Consider the following 16,502-nt stretch of genomic DNA (forward strand, 5'->3'; position numbering starts at 1 on the left):
CCTGATGAAACTTTTTAATGTAAAAATCCAGAATTGCTGTGTAAGCAAAACCCCAGATCACCTCCTCATGGATTAGAGGAGAGATGTTCTATAATCGTCCACCTGAGATCTGCACAAGAATGATCAGGTGCTTGAGTGTTTATTCTTGATGCATCTTTCATGCTCAGATGGGTCTTAATTTTCTGCTTGTTTTTCCTGATGCAAGTCAGAATTGCCAGACCACTTCATTTTATTTTCTAATTTCTCCTTGCAATATTTGTCAAAGATGTATTTATTTTTAATCACTAAGTGGATCAAATCACCTCACATATTAAATATAATAAAAAAACACCATACCACTCATGAGCGTTAACTTGTATGCTAATTCAAAAATGTTTTTAAAGGGATTCAGTATTTGAAATAGAATGACAGTCTCCATCTCCAGGCTCTTGCCTACAATGGGCTTCAACAGTATCATCAAAAGGCACTTGATTTCATGTCGTATACTGCTTCCCGTTTTAATTTTTTTTTTCTCCCAACACTTTTATTAATTTAACTTATTCTAAAGCAAGTATTTACTTTTATGCTTCTATGCTTTTATACTTATCATAAGAACATGCCATACTGGGTCAGACCAAGGGTCCATCAAGCCCAGCATCCTGTTTCCAACAGTGGCCAATCCAGGCCATAAGAACCTGGCAAGTTGCCAAAAACTACGTCTATTCCATGTTACCATTGCTAGTAATATCAGTGACTATTTTTAAGTCAACTTAATTAATAGCAGGTAATGGACTTCTCCTCCAAGAACTTAGCCAATCCTTTTTTTTTTAAACACAACTATACTAACTGCACTAACCACATCCTGTGGCAACAAATTCCAGAGTTTAATTGGAGAAAGGTTTTTCACGCAACGCACAATTAGTTTTAAATGTGCCACATGCTAACTTCATGGAGTGCCCCCTAGTCTTCCTATTATCTGAAAGAGTAAATAACCAATTCACATCTACCCGTTCTAGACCTCTCATGATTTTAAACACCTCTATCATATCCCCCCTCAGCCGTCTCTTCTCCAAGCTGAAAAGTCCTAACCTCTTCAGCCTTTCCTCATAGGGGAGCTGTTCCATTCCCCTTATCATTTTGGTAGCCCTTCTCTGTACCTTCTCCATCTCAATATCTTTTTTGAGATACGGCGACCAGAATTGTACACAGTATTCAAGGTACGATCTCACCATGCAGCAATACAGAGGCACTATGACATTTTCAGTTTTATTCACCATTCCCTTTCTAATAATTCCCAATATGCTGTTTGCTTTTTTGACTGCCACAGCACACTGCACCGATGATTTCAATGTGTTATCCACTATGACACCTAGATCTCTTTCTTGGTTTGTAGCACCTAATATGGAACCTAACATTGTGTAACTATAGCATGGGTTATTTTTCCCTATATGCATCACCTTGCACTTATCCACATTAAATTTTTTCTGCCATTTTGATGCCCAATTTTCCAGTCTCACAAGGTCTTCCTACAATTTATCACAATCTGCTTGTGATTTAACTACTCTGAACAATTTTGTATTTGCAAATTTGATTACCTCACTTGTCGTATTTCTTTCCAGATCATTTATAAATATATTGAACAGTAAGGGTCCCAATACAGATCCCTGAGGCACTCCACTGCCCACTCCCTTCCACTGAGAAAATTGTCCATTTAATCCTACTCTCTGTTTCCTGTCTTTTAGCCAGTTTATAATCCACGAAAGGACATCGCCACTTATCCCATGACTTTTTACTTTTCCTAGAAGCCTCTCATGAGGAACTTTGTCAAAGGAGAGAGGAGTAACCTAGTGGTTAGAGCAGTAGACTATGAACCAGGAGACCAGGCTTTGAGTCCCACTGTTGCTCCTTGTGACCTTGGGCAAGTCACTTTACCCTCCATTGCCTCAGGGGAAAGGGAAATACATACAGTACCTGAATGTAAACCAATGTGATATCTCAGATTAAATGTCAGTATATAAAAATAATAATTAAAACGCCTTCTGAAAATCCAAGTATACTACATCTACCTGTTCACCTTTATCCACATGTTAACTCCTTCAAAAGAGTGAGGCAAGACTTGCCTTGGGTAAAGCCATGCTGACTTTGTCCCATTAAACCATGTCTTTCTATATGTTCTGTGATTTTGATGTGTAAAACACTTTCCACTATTTTTCCAGGCTAACCAGTCTGTAGCTTCCCAGATTGCCCCTGGAGCCCTCTTTAAATATTGGGGTTACATTAGTATCCTCCAGTCTTCAGGTACAATGGATGATTTTAATGATAGGTTACAAATTCTTACTAATAGGTCTAAAATTTCATTTTTTAGTTCCTTCAGAACTCTGGGATGTATATCATCTGGTCCAGGTGATTTACTACTCTTCTGTTTGTCAATCAGGCTTACCACATCTTCTAAGTTCACCGTGATTTGATTCAGTCCATCTGAATCATTACCAATGAACCTTCTCTGGTACAGGTACCTTCCCAACATCCTCTTCAGTAAACGCCGAATCTAATAGATCAAGCCATCGTGGAAAGATTAAATGATTTAAGTGCCCCTTTAACCCTTCGATCATCTAACGGTCCAACTGACTCACAGGCTTTCTGCTTCAGATATATTTAAAGAAGTTTTTACTGTGAGTTTTTGCCTTTACAGCCAACTTCTTTTCAAATTCTCTCTTAGCCTGTCTTATCAATGTCTACATTTAACTTGCCAATGTTTATGCTTTATCCTATTTTCTTCTGTTGGATCCTTCTTCCAAATTTGAATGAAGATCTTTTGGCTAAAATAGCTTCTTTCACCTCCCCTTTTAACCATGCCAGTAATCGTTTTGCCTTCTTTCCACCTTTCTTAAATGTGTGGAATACATCTGGACTGTGCTTCTAGAATGGTATTTAACAATGACCACGCTTCTTGCACACTTTACTTTTGTAGCTGCTCTGTTCAGTTTGTTTTTTTTCTAACAATTTTTCTCATTTTATCAAAGTTTCCCTTTTGAAAGTTTAGCACGAGAGCCTTGGATTTGCATACTGTTCCTCTTCCAGTCATTAATTCAAATTTGATCATATGATCACTATTGCCAAGCAGCCCCACCACCGTTACCTCTCTCACCAAATCCTGTGCTCCACTGAGAATTAGATCTAAAATTGCTCCCTCTCATTTGTTCCTGATCCAATTGCTCCATAAAGCTATCATTTATTCCATCCAGGAACTTTATCTCTCTAGCGTGTCCTGATGATACATTTACCCAGTCAATATTAGGGTAATTGATAGGGATGTGAATCGTTTTTTGATGATTTAAAATATCGTCAGATATATTTTAAATCGTCAAAAATCGTTAGAGGCGATATATAATAGGAATTCCCCCGATTTATCATCATAAATCGGGGGGAGGGGAAGGGGTGGGTTTTAGGGATGTTTTAGTGTGCCGGTTTTCCTGCCCTCTTCTGATTTACGATTTACACATACGCCGTATGGCTGGCGCCATTTTGTACCGCAAAACGATTCAAGTGCAGGAAGTCGCTCCCGGACCCCCGCTGGACTTTTGGCAAGTCTTGTGGGGGTCAGGAGGCCCCCCCAAGCTGGCCAAAAGTCTCTGGGGGTCCAGCGGGGGTCCAGGAGCGATCTCCTATGCTCCTGACGTCGGGGGACAAAAAACAAAATGGCGCCAGCGCTACCTTTGCCCTGTTATTTGACAGGGCAAAGGTAGCGCCGGCGCCATTTCTACAATGCACCGGAGGCCAGAGAGTAAAAGATCACACCGGGACCCCCCCCCCACTGGACCCCAGGTAATTTAAGGCATTTTGGGGGGGTTCGGGAGGGTGGGGGATTTATTTTAAAGGGTCGGGGTGGGTTTTAGGGATGTTTTAGTGTGCCGGTTTTCCCGCCCTCCCCCTTCCCCCGATTTATGATTTTTGACGATAAATCGGGGGAATTCCTATTAAATATCGCCTCTAACGATTTTTGACGATTTAAAATATATCGGACTATATTTTAAATCGTCAAACGATTCACATCCCTAATTAGGACCACTCCTAAGTATACACCTTTCTCTTATCTCTCATAGCATAACAAGGTATTGAAATAGACTTATACAATGATTACTTTCTTATATAAATATCTGTGATACAGATACCCAATGATTTTAAAATCTAGATGCATTACTCTAGACATTTCATGAAGTATTCACTCAATTTAAAGACTCTTGTATGAATCTTCATGATATACAATGTTAGAAAATATTCAAACCTCAAGATGTAATCAGATACTTACAATTCATATATTCTCAAAGTTCAATACATCATATTGAATATCTTAAGTACAGAAAATGCCATTCAATTTCAGTTGTCCAGCAGGTTCAGGCGCTTTCAATTGAAAAAAGCCATTGTTCTCTCCTCTATAATTCGTCATTCATATCACCTCTTGGGTTCTGTAGTACTATATTACTATCAATAGTTCAAATGTTCCATGCTAATATAACGTGCAACTAATGGTGCTTCTTAACTCAAGTTTATTTGAAACAAATGTTCTAAAGTCTTGTCCTCTACATCGAGCTTTGAACAGGGACCCTGTACTACTTAAACAACAAACCTGGATGCACGGATTGAAATTCAATGAAAAAGCTTGTGATGGTGCATACTCTTGCCCTCATTCACATACTTTACATGTCAATGTCCACATGATTTGCTTCCCCCCTTCCCCAAAAAAAGTTTTGGTTCTTAGTATTTTGAATTATGGACAAAAATGCTTCTTCAAATTTGAAATACAGGAAACAGCTATTCTAAAACCAGTAACTTTAAAGAAACCATGGTCTCGGATGGACCAATTTTTATAAAGAGTCTTAATCTGAGGTGCTGATTGAAAATGTTTGAACACCTATGAATATTGTTGTCACTTTTTCTTGACGTTCCAATAACTAATCCCTATTAAAGTACAACCTTACTAACACTAACTCCCAAAACCGAAGCAGCAGCGACCGTACCTGGGAAGGGACTGGACAAGCCAAACACATCCCTCCTGAAACCCTAATCCACACCTCCTATCGGAAAAACAGGACATGCCAGACAGATAAAACGGAAACCTTCATTGAAACATGACTGGTGTTAAAAAAAAAAAAAAAAAAAAAAAAAAAAAAGGAAATTCTAAAAAAATGAATTTAAAAAAAAAAAAAATCCCAATAGGGACCAGATCCGTTTAAAGAAAGAAAGAGAAAAAAAAAGCTTGACTAGTACCTACTTTTCACCCCTCTCCCTAAGCTGGATTCAAATTCACAGCCCCTGACACTCAGAGGACCAAGCCCTCACTGACCCAGCCACCAGCACACAGATAGAGAGGGTTAAAAAAAAAAAAAAAAAGAGCTGAGCCTTACCCACTAGAAAATACGGACCCACAAACTTCAAACTAGGAAAACAGAGGACAGTGGCTAAAAGGAAAAGCCAGACCAGCCTGATGTGCATGCACTGGGAAAAAGCAAAAGAAATGCATTGCCTCCCGAACTGAGCAAAATGCAAAGACAGAAGAAATGCACGTTCGCAGAGGAGACCTACGATCCTCTCTAAAAACTGCAAAGAAAACATTTTCAACCTTTTGTTTGTCATTAGTGAGATTTGATACTATGGAAAATAGGGTTCTAGGGTTGTTAGCACATTTTTCTATTTTATTGCTATAGTATTCTTTTTTAACATTGAGGATTGTTTGTTTGTAAAAAGCTAGCTTATTATTATTATTTTAATTCATCACTCACCCCTTCGGTGTTCCCTTTCTGGGCACGGCTGCTTCTTGCCTTGCCTTGTAATGAGTGCTCTGTGCAAAGAGGATAATATTATATTGCATGTTTCTGTAAACTGAGAAAACGAAACAGATTTTAATATCTTCTGCCTGGTAATAGAAGGTTTAATATGATCTTGAGCAAATATCTTTATCATTTTGAATTTATTTTGAAGTATCTCATCAGGCCCCTTTCTTTTTGAAAGGCTTTATAAGAAGGGAAAAAATATATCTGGTAGCGTCGGGTCTCTTTGTTCTTGGATGATGAGATCTTGAGATTGTAAGGACTTACATCAGCCCTTCCATACATAGTTTATCTTCCGTTCCTTCATGTTTGCTGTATTTGACGAATGCACACTTGAGAGAAGAATATAATAATTTTTAAGAGTGGCATACGTTAATGTCAATCTGTTTATCTTTTCCATCCAATCTAATCGTTAGGGTCTTGCTAAACTAATGTTCTAGCTCAATAAGTTCTTCTTACGGTGGCCATCCATCTTTCAACCATACAGAGATGGGATAGCATGCTAGTTGCTCACCAGCATTGGTGGTATAGTGGTGAGCATGGCTGCCTTCCAAGCAGTTGACCTGGGTTTGATTCCCAGCCAATGCATCCATTTAGACCTGAAAACACAGTTTTAATAGAAGTCATCCTTTGCCTTTCAGAAACATCAATTCTTTACCTGTGTTATTTAGAAAGAATTTGTGAAGATTCTGAGTGAGAGAGAGAGTGTTTTATAAATGAAATTTGGCTTTTCTCTTTTTCTTTCCTTTCTTTATTCTGTGCTCCTCTTTTCCTTCCACAAGAACATTAGATATGCCATACTGGGTCAGACCAAGGGTCCATCAATCCCAGTAACCAGCTGCCAAAGTGGCCAATCCAAGACACAAGTACGTGGCAAGTTATTTGTCCTAAGTGACTCACTGCTTCTCTGATTAAGAAATAAAGGTACCTAATCAAATCAATCACACCACCTTAACAGCTTTCCAAGGTGAGCCACTGAACTTTTCTTCCTTTTTACTGAGGTATACACTGCTCCTAGCTTACTTGAAGCTTTTGGCTACCTTTTTTTCTTTGTTTTTTTTTTTATAATATACAAATACACTAACTTCTACTTATTACAAATTTTAAGGCATGAGATGGTATTGTCTCATTTCTAGGTAGGCTTTAGTACTTTTACTGAAATTCTGCTTTGTTTGTGTCATTAAAAGCTGATGTTTATATCTCTGGATTGAACAGCCTCCATAGCCCAGCCATCAAGACAGGCCATGTCTATGTGATCCAATCCCACCTGCCTGACAGATTCATTTTAAGGGAGTAGAATGTAAACATTCTTGCATCAACACCCAGGTCGGTCCCAATCATGCCCAAATATTTGCACATTGATGAACTACACCACCTGTGCTGATACGCCATTTCTGGCCTCGCATTTCAAGTTTACTGCTTTGAAAAGCAAAACATTGTTGAAATGCAAGGCCTATCTTATTACCTACCCAGGTAAGCGATGCTGTGGTGGGAAATGATTAGGCATCCCCATTCTCATAGAAGTGTGGATTTTAACCAATGTTTCTTAGGTTGTTAACTGCAGCTCTGTGCAAGTTCTATTAGTGGCTTCATGGAAATCTGAAAGCAGACATGTCACTGCAGTTGATTCAAAACAAAATCTCTAAATTGGCAATACTGAATCAGCCTCTGCCCTCATAGTAAAGTTTCCCTGCCTCCTGTGTGATGTCATCTTTGTGAGCCCTCAGAATACCACTACACCTTGTCTGTGATGTCATCAGCATGCGTCCAAACTGTAAAGCGTCCTCCTCAGTGATGTCATCATTCTGTGCCCTCAGTGAAAGCACTGGGTAGGATGTGGGGGGCGCAGCTGTTCTGTAAGTTTGATAGGTATCGGATTCAGATTCAGGAAAAGAGAGGAAGATTCCCTCCCCTCCACAGCTGTGCAGAGGATTGGTGAATTCCCACACTTTCATCTCCAGAAATTCATTGTACTTACCCTATGGTTTTTCGAATGCCATTGTCATGTCTGTCTCCTCCAAAGTATCAGTTGGGTCTTTTCCCTTGGACTGTGGGGTAGCATGGCCGAGCGGTCTAAGGTGCTGGATTAAGATTCCAGTCTCTTTGGGGGCGTGGGTTCAAATCCCACTGCTGCCATTCTCACCCTTTTAAGAACACTTTCATTATTTATTTATTTAAGATCTTTTCTATGCCGTGGCTAAGAGATACACCATTGCAACGGTTAAAGGTTCGCTTACAATATAACATAAAAGGGGCACAATAGTTGGGTAGTGTAAGTTTTGTCTAGGTGTACCATCGGTACTGTACATTGGTAATATTTATGATTGTTATGAGCTTTAATAAAGTAATGTCATGTATGTTGTGAGACTATTGCTGTGTGCTTGTGGTTTGGTTTTTTTGCATGTTCCTGTATGTTCTCTATTCTCCAGTCTCTTTAGAAAAGGCTTGTTTAAAGAGCCATGTTTTTAAGTTTTCCTTAAAGGTTTTGAGATCGCTTTGTGGTCTGATCTCAGGAGGCACTGTGTTCCATAATATGGGGCCCCCCTTTGAAAATCTACCCGTGAGTGTTCAGCGCCCGCTTACTAAACATATCCCCAGGCACCTCTCCTGGCAGCGCGGTGCAATATTTAAATTAGGGCTCGCACTGTTGAGGAGGATTGCGCACCCCTAGCGCCTTCTTGACAGCATGCACCCGAGAGGTACACTGTCGGGGCTTTCCGCTGGTAAAGAAAATGGACGCTGAATTTACCAGCATCCGTTTTCCTAACCATCGCACATGCACAGGTTAGGAAAACGGATGCTGATAAATTCGGCGGCATTCTCCGAACCTGACTACTGGCATCTAAGGAATGTATAAATCAATATTAAAGGGTCGGGCACTTCATATTAATTTATTCACTCCTTCACTTATTGCCCATTGATTCCTTCACTGTCACATGTCAATGAAATGGACCGATGGGCAATAATATTAATTTATTCACTCCTCTTAAGTGCCTGACATTTTAATATTGATTTATTCACTCCTTACAATGCAGGCAGTCAAGTTTGGAAAATGGATGCTGAATTTATCAGCATCTGTTTTCCTAACCCATGGATGTGCTAGGGGTTCAGAAACCAGAGGCTTGTCAACTGAGCAGTTTTTTTCTGCTTTTCTATAGTAGTTTTAGGAGCGCTCAGCAATTAACGCCTGCTCCGGGCGGGCATTAATTTCTGATAGGTAAATGTGCATCCTAGACGTACTTTTTTTTTGCATTGGGAGTGAATAGCTAATAGCCTCATTTACATGCATTCACATGTAATGAGCACTATTAGTTTCACTCAGCGTTGGATGCGCGTTGTAGAGGCGCTAATCCCCTTATTTGCCATGCTAAGTGCACAGTATTACGTCGGCCCCTTGGTGAGGGAAGCAGGTAAAGCAGTAATGCACGAGCATACAATGGCTTATGTCACTCGGGTTAAAAGAAATCTGCAATGCAGATATCTTGAATTTGGACTAAAGCGCTGAAGGCAGCGCAAGCTAAACATAGAGCTGATATGGCAGAACACTAAAAAAGGCCGAACAATTCTGCAGCTCATCCTTATTGTCACCAGTACCTCCTGCTTGAATCTACCAGCTAATTCCTGGCAGTGAGGTACAATAACCAAAGCCACATGGTTTTGGCTGAAACTGATGGGGGGCACAGGAAGGCTGATAACAGCAGCAAGTAAAGCAGGGAGGACCTTACTGTGGAGCTGGAGAAGAAAATGAAAAGAAGGCTATACTGCAGGAAAGGGAGAATGAGCAGGAAGGAAAGAGGAGAGGAAGGAGATTAATGAGGGAGGAGAGACTGGCTGGCTGAGAGAGAGCTTGAAGGGGGAGAGTTGGGTGAAATGATGGATGAGGAAAAAGGGACAGATTGTCCTATTTTCGTGTGGACAGCAGACTTTTGTATTGGGATTTTGCCTGATTCATCCAGATGAGCCTGACCTGCCCCTGTGAGAGACAGGGCTGGAAGAAGCATTGCTTCTGACCTAGCCTGACATTTCTTATGTTCTTAGTGTTTATATAGAGAGGGCAGGAAGTTGGGGGCAATCTCCTACCTGAGGCAGAAGCGCCTGCAGGCATTTTCCTCCCTGATTTTGCTGCCTTCAGGATTAGAAATGAATTGGGGACTCTTTCTTCGGGCTGCGGAAGAGCCGAGTGTTTGCCTCTTGCTGTATGTGGGGAGGGGGTGTCAGACTCAGAGCTGTAGAGCCTGGCAGGGGAGGAAGTCTCTCGTTTCCTGAATCTGAATCTCAAAGCATCAGAGCTGCACAGCTGTGGAGGGGAGGGAATCTTCCTCTCTCTTTTCCTGAATCTGAATCTCAAACCTACAGAACAGCTGTGCCCCCCACATCCTACCCAGTGCTTTCACTGAGGGCACAGAATGATGACATCACTGAGGAGGGCACTTTACGGTTTGGACACATGCTGATGACATCACAGACGAGGTGTAGTGGTATTCTGAGGGCTCACAAAGATGACCACACAGGAGGTGGGGAAACTTTACTATGAGGGCAGAGGCTGATTCAGTATTGCCAATTTAGAGATTTTGTAGCTAGATCTGGTGACTTTTTAAACCAAATGGAGATTTTAGAACTGTGAATGAGACCAGGGTTTAATTTAGTTCCTTTTGGACATTTAGTTACAAATCTAGGGACTTTCTCACAGCTCTATAATTTCCATCAGGCTCCCAACTTGCAGAACATATCTGGAAGCAGAAAAGTGCATTAGAGTGAGACCTCATCTGGCTAGAATGGGGCAGGAAAGTACAAGAGATAGCTAAAGCCAGAAGAATGCAGGGCTGCATAGAGAGAGGAATAACCAGTAAGAAAAAGGAGGAGATAATGCACCTGTACAGGTCCTTGGGGAGGCCTCGCCTATAGTACTGTGTTCAAAAAGGATAGAGACAGGATGGAGGTGGTCCAGAGAAGGGCAACCAAAATGGTGTGGGGTCTGTTTTAGAAGACCTACGAGGAGAGGCTGAAGGATCTGAAGATATATATAGATATGTCCTGTAAGAGAGGCAGTGCAGGGGAGATATGATACAGACCTTTTTATGTTGTATGAACTTTGAACTTTTCCCTTGCAAATGAAACTCAGATCAAACAGGAAATATTTCTTCATGGAGAGGGTGACGGATGCCCGGAATTCCCTTCTAGAGGAATGGTGAAGACAGAAACAGCCACAAATTTCAAAGGGGCAAGGGATAGATACTGTGGATCTCTAAAGGCTACATACAGGACAGAAAAGAGAAAAGCATGCAGAAGGTAACGTGTTGGTACAGCGGTTACTACACTTAGCAAAAGGCTTGGACATTACTACCCTTAACCAATATGCTCTGATGCTTTCAATACAACTGCAAAATTGCTCCCCCGCTAAGACGGCAGGGGGGGGGGGAAAGATGAACTGGATTCAGATGACAACTCAGGGCCTCCACTTCCATGGTCTGGCATATAGATATGCAGGCATGAGAGAAATAGCACAGGACTGCTTCTATGGATAAGCCCTAAAGGAAGTGAAGAAATTGGCGCATGGGGTAACTTTTCTAGTACAGCAAGTTACTACCCTTAGCAGAAGGCATGGAGATTACTAACCTTAACCAATAAGCCTTGATGCATATAATATAAGTGCAAACATTCTCCCCACTTCGACAGCAGGGGAAAGGGGGAATTGGATTCAGACAACAACCAAGAGGGCCGTGACTTCTACTGTTTGGGGTACTGATATGCAGGAGGGTGTGGACCCAGGCAACAGATCGGGAGGTGGAGTCACGTCCCCAGGAGGGCATGGACCCCCAGTGTGGCACGGACCTTTCAGCAGAGGGGAAGTGGCACTGAGGAGATGACAGCGGTTTAGATACAATGGACCCCCCTCCCCCCCCCCAGGCCAACAGTACTCACCAAGCCCAGTTGCATCTTTTCACATGAGTGAGACTTGGGATAAAAAGGGGAGGATAATAATAACACTTGATTAAGTGGGAGCTCAATATTCCCTTCTATTCTATAGGGGGGTATACTGAGGGGGGCCAACAACCCCAAATTGGCCAAATATTAACTTATTTATTTATTATTTATTTAAAAGTTTTATATACGCAATAGGACCAGTAGCCTGACCATCTAAGCAGCTTACAATAAAACATTCATAAATAAAGACAAACCAAGCAATCATAAAAAATACTCACATTTACAGCTACATCGTATGCAACATATATATATGGTATAGATATTTGAGACTAGTATAGTGAACAAGTTCCTATTGGAAATAGATTTTAGTGATTAATGTATATTATAAGCGGCGGGTACAAAGTAGGTTTTCAGAGATTTCTTAAATTCTTTGGTACTTGCCAGTTAGGAGAATTTGTTCAGGGATAGAGTTCCACAAAATTGGACCTGCGACGGAGAAAGCCCGCTTGCGAGTCAATGCCAAACTTGCGATTTTACAGATGGTACTTCTAGAATGAATTTATCCATGGAACGAAGCTGTCTGGTAGGTGTTGTATGTTCTTAGTAGGGAGCAAAGTCAGACTGAGTTAGAGCGTATAGTAGATTATGGATGATTGTAAGAATTTTGTAGGTGATGCGATAAGATACCGGTAACCAATAGAAGCTGCTGCTGCAGTCAGTGAATAGGAATGGCCTCTCTCATGGGGTAATGTCTCCAAATGGATTAGCTTTACGCATACCATGGCAAGAGTGAATCTCATATTTAAGCCATGGCCTGTTGGTTATGATCTCAATATCTCAGGTTGCTGCTAATGCTCTTCTTAATACTTGCATTGTAGCAAGGACTTCTTCTGAAGTTCATAGGATTGTATTTATTTATTTTAGATTTATATTCCAGTTTTTGCACTTTTTTTTTCAGCACTTCAAAGCGGATGTAATGGGGTAGATTTTGAAAGGGGTACCCCCCAAAAACCTACCCCAAACCCCCCCTGCGCGCGCCGAGCCTGTTTTGCATAGGCTCGGCGGCACGCGCAAGCCCCGGGACGGCGTAAGTCCGGGGATTGTAGGGCGTATCGGTGGGGGGGGGGGGCGTTTGTCGGGAGCGTTGCCGGGAGTGACGCAGCGTTTCGGGGGCGGCGCCGCGGGCGTGGTTTCAGCCCGGGGGCGTTCTGGGTGCATGGCGCGGCCTCCGGACCATTCCCGGACCGGAACATGGAGCGCGGCAGCAAAGGTAGGTTGGGGTTTAGATAGGACCGGGGGGGGTGGGTTAGGTAGGGGAAGGGAAGGTGCGGGGGTGGAAGGAAAGTTCCCTCCGAGGCCGCTCTGATTTCGGAGCGGCCTCGGAGGCAACGGAGGCAGGCTGCGCGCAGACCCCGGATTTTAATGGATACGCGCGTATCTATATAAAATCCCCACACTCTTGTTCGCGCCTGGTGCGCGAACAAAAAGACGCGTGTGCGCAGATTATAAAATCTGCCCCAATGTGTATAGCCAATGTACACCCCCACCTCTGATCTGAAGCAACTCCAGCATCATGCTGCATCCAAAGAACATGGCTAACTTCTTGTTAGCCCTGGAATTCCTTTGTAAGTTCTCCAGTATGGACTTCTGTGGCACTGGTTAATGACATCACATCCTGCATGAATAAATAAGGAAGTCCATTGCAACTAGCCAGCACCTCAGCAACTAGGTCCTCCTCCCTTGCAGTGTATGTTGCTGTTCCCTGTGCCTTGTTGTTACTGTGTGTGTCTTGATTTCTGCTGTCTTGCCTTGCCTTGGCCTGATTCTATGGTTTCTCACCTCAGCCTTGGATTCTGACTTTATTCCTGTATTGCTGCCTGCCCTAACCTTTGGCCTGGACTGAATATCATCAGTTCATTGCCTGCCCTGACTATTGCCTGTAACTGGATTCTCTCTGACCGCTCCTTAAGTGACACTTGCCTAAGCCCTGCTGGCACCTGGAACACAAAGGATCAATCCACATGGGGAATGGGGCTGATACAGCTCCAGCTGCAGGAAGGGCAGATCCAATCTGCTGTTGGCATGGACCTAGTAGGTTCACCTATTAGGCTGCATACCATTTGCCCCAGCCCAAGGGCTCACAATAGGTCGGACTATAAGTTTATTTTTAATCAGACCAGTGATGACCTAATACAGTTAGAACCCTTTCTGTATCTTTTAATCAGGTTTTCTTGGTCTGTGATTACATCATTGGCTACTAAAGGATCTTCTCTTCCATAGGTTTGTACATAAAATTAGCTTAGAATTCTCCCCTGATATTCACATTTGGGCATCGGTGGGATTGAGGTTTTTGGCTGATGGTCGAATTAAAATTTTTACAGAACTGAGGGAGGATTTTGGTATTCCCCCCTTTGATACCGATGTTTATATTTTGTATACGGAAAGATATCTCTGCTATAGCACGAGACGTGCCGGAAATCGAGGACGCTGAGTGGATAGAGGGTTTATTAAGTTGTAGGAAACCTCCGTCCTCATTTTATAGCTTGTTTGTACAAAACCTTTCAGGCCACCCTAAGTGCAAAGACAACCACTCCTAAACCCTGTTAGGCTATGGAATGAGGATCTAATTCGACATTGGAGAGCAAAGAATGGAAGTCTATATGCAGAGCCTCACGTCGTATCACATGTTGTTACAAGAGATGCAATATAAACTATTGAATAGAATATATCGTACCCAGCTTTTTTATGCTATCTTTAGTAATGTTTAGGGACACCTGTTAGAGGGACTGTGGTTCTTGGGGACTTTTTATCACATGTGGATCCGGGTGGGGGAGACTATTTCAGTGATTGTGGTCAGACATTGCGGGTGGACCCTCTATTAGAGTTGTGATGCCACTGTATTTGTGCTTTTGCCAATTCCTTTTTCCTTTTTCTGTTTTGCAACTCCTGTTCCTTCTTTCTCCAAGTGTGGTGGTGGATCCTCACTCATTCTGCTCACCAGAATGCTAGTCCATGCTTAAGGATGGAGACCAGTTTTGGCTATGGGGGTTATGGATGCTGTTAACTCTGCTTGGAGGCTTATGATGGTTTCGTATGTGTAATCTACTTCTATAAGGCTCAGACCGCCTTCAGCCCTAGGAATGTACAATCTCGCCACCAAACTGGTTCTTATAAATTACCTGATGGGTATGGAGGTGTTTTCTTGTTCTTACATCTAACTTCCACCTACCCCACCTTCCATTCTTACTATATACTACCCACTAATTAGGAAGTGGGATTACACAGAATGACTTGACACGGGTCGACAGGAAATAATTTAAATGAATTGTTAGTCATTTGTAAATCATAATACTTAAAGTAAAGTTCAGGGAGAGATAAATTAATATAATACTAGATGTTTCAGGAATATTTTTATTGATTGATCTAAGGCAATGGGATTCTTTATAGACTACACACCAGATAGGTACTAACTAGATAAGATACTCTACTTCACATCTCCTAATTACAAAAAGCAAGCAAATAGGGTTGCAGACAGGAAGTGTGCAGATGCTTGATGTCACAGAAAGGAAGCCAGCTAATTATATTTGCAGACCAGCTGAGGAAAAGGTAGGGACTTTGGGAAGTCTTTTGTCTCATTTCTTTCTACTAGTATGAAGGTCCTAAGAAGAGCACCGGCACCGGCTGGAAGCTCTTCAGTGCTTTTCCGATGGCCTCTTGGATCATCGATCCAATTCCTCACAGAAGCCTGGTGCGCTTCAATGTCCATAGACCCCTTCACCTGTTCCACGGCGAAGTTTCTGGACAATCTCTGGCACCTGTCGGAGTCAGGCCTGAAAACTTCCTCTATCATGGTGCATGTCAGCGTGGTAGCCGCGTTTCATATTAAGGCGTTGGGATTTTCCTATTTTGACACAACCCTTAGTTATGAGAGGCTTGCTCCACTTAAAACCTCCACTGCGCCCTCCGGCCCCTGCTTGGGACCTCAACGTGATTTTGGGGCGGCTCATGGAACCTCTATTTGAGCCCCTCCCACTCCTGGATCTCCGTTATCTCACTTGGAAAGTAGTTTTCTTTCTCTATCACGTCAGCTCGCAGAGTTAGTGAATTGCGAGGCATAGTCACCATCCGCCGTACACTAAAATTCTGCACGACGGGGTAGTGCTCCGCACTCACCCTAAATTTTACCGAAGGTAGTGTCGGAATTTATATTAACCAATCTATTATCCTACCTACCTTTTTTCCCAGGCCCCATGCAAAACCCGAGAACAGGCTCTGTTCTTTGGACTGCAAACGTGCCCTCGCCTTCTATCTAGACCGCACGTCGACCCACAGGAAATCCACTCAATTGTTTGTTTCTTTCGATACCATCAAATGGGAAATCCTGTGGGAAAGCAGGCCCTCTCTCCTGGTTAGGGGACTGTATTTCTTTTTGCTACCAACAAGCAGGCATTCCGCTGCAAGACCGTGTAAAAGCACAGACTGTCAGGGCCATGGAGACATCAGTAGCGCACCTCCATTCGGTGCCGCTGCTGATATTGTAAGGCTGCCACCTGGAGTTCTCTCCATACTTTCACAGCCCACAGGAACCAAATTTCCACCCCTGTTGTTGTGCCGTTGCATGTCTTTGAATGCATTTGGTGCTTTGCTCGGGCATCCTCAGCTCGGTACTCACCCATATGTGAGGACTACCATCCTGCTTGTCCTGCTGAGAAAGCAGAGTTGTACCGGTAACCCCGCGGAGTTGGGTTCTTTACGTTTTCTTATTTTATT

At 42.5% G+C, this 16,502-nt stretch overlaps 2 non-coding genes across 2 annotated transcripts; both read left to right on the plus strand.

Moving 5' to 3' along the window:
- Nucleotides 1–6,323: 6,323 nt before the first annotated feature.
- TRNAG-UCC lies at nucleotides 6,324–6,395 on the plus strand. Its single transcript has one exon. It is a non-coding gene; the product is annotated as a tRNA-Gly (tRNA).
- Nucleotides 6,396–7,861: 1,466 nt separating this feature from the next.
- TRNAL-AAG lies at nucleotides 7,862–7,943 on the plus strand. The gene has a single exon. It is a non-coding gene; the product is annotated as a tRNA-Leu (tRNA).
- Nucleotides 7,944–16,502: the final 8,559 nt, after the last annotated feature.

This window comes from Rhinatrema bivittatum, chromosome 2 (genome assembly GCF_901001135.1).
Source record: "Rhinatrema bivittatum chromosome 2, aRhiBiv1.1, whole genome shotgun sequence".
Taxonomy (NCBI): Eukaryota; Metazoa; Chordata; class Amphibia; order Gymnophiona; family Rhinatrematidae; genus Rhinatrema; species Rhinatrema bivittatum.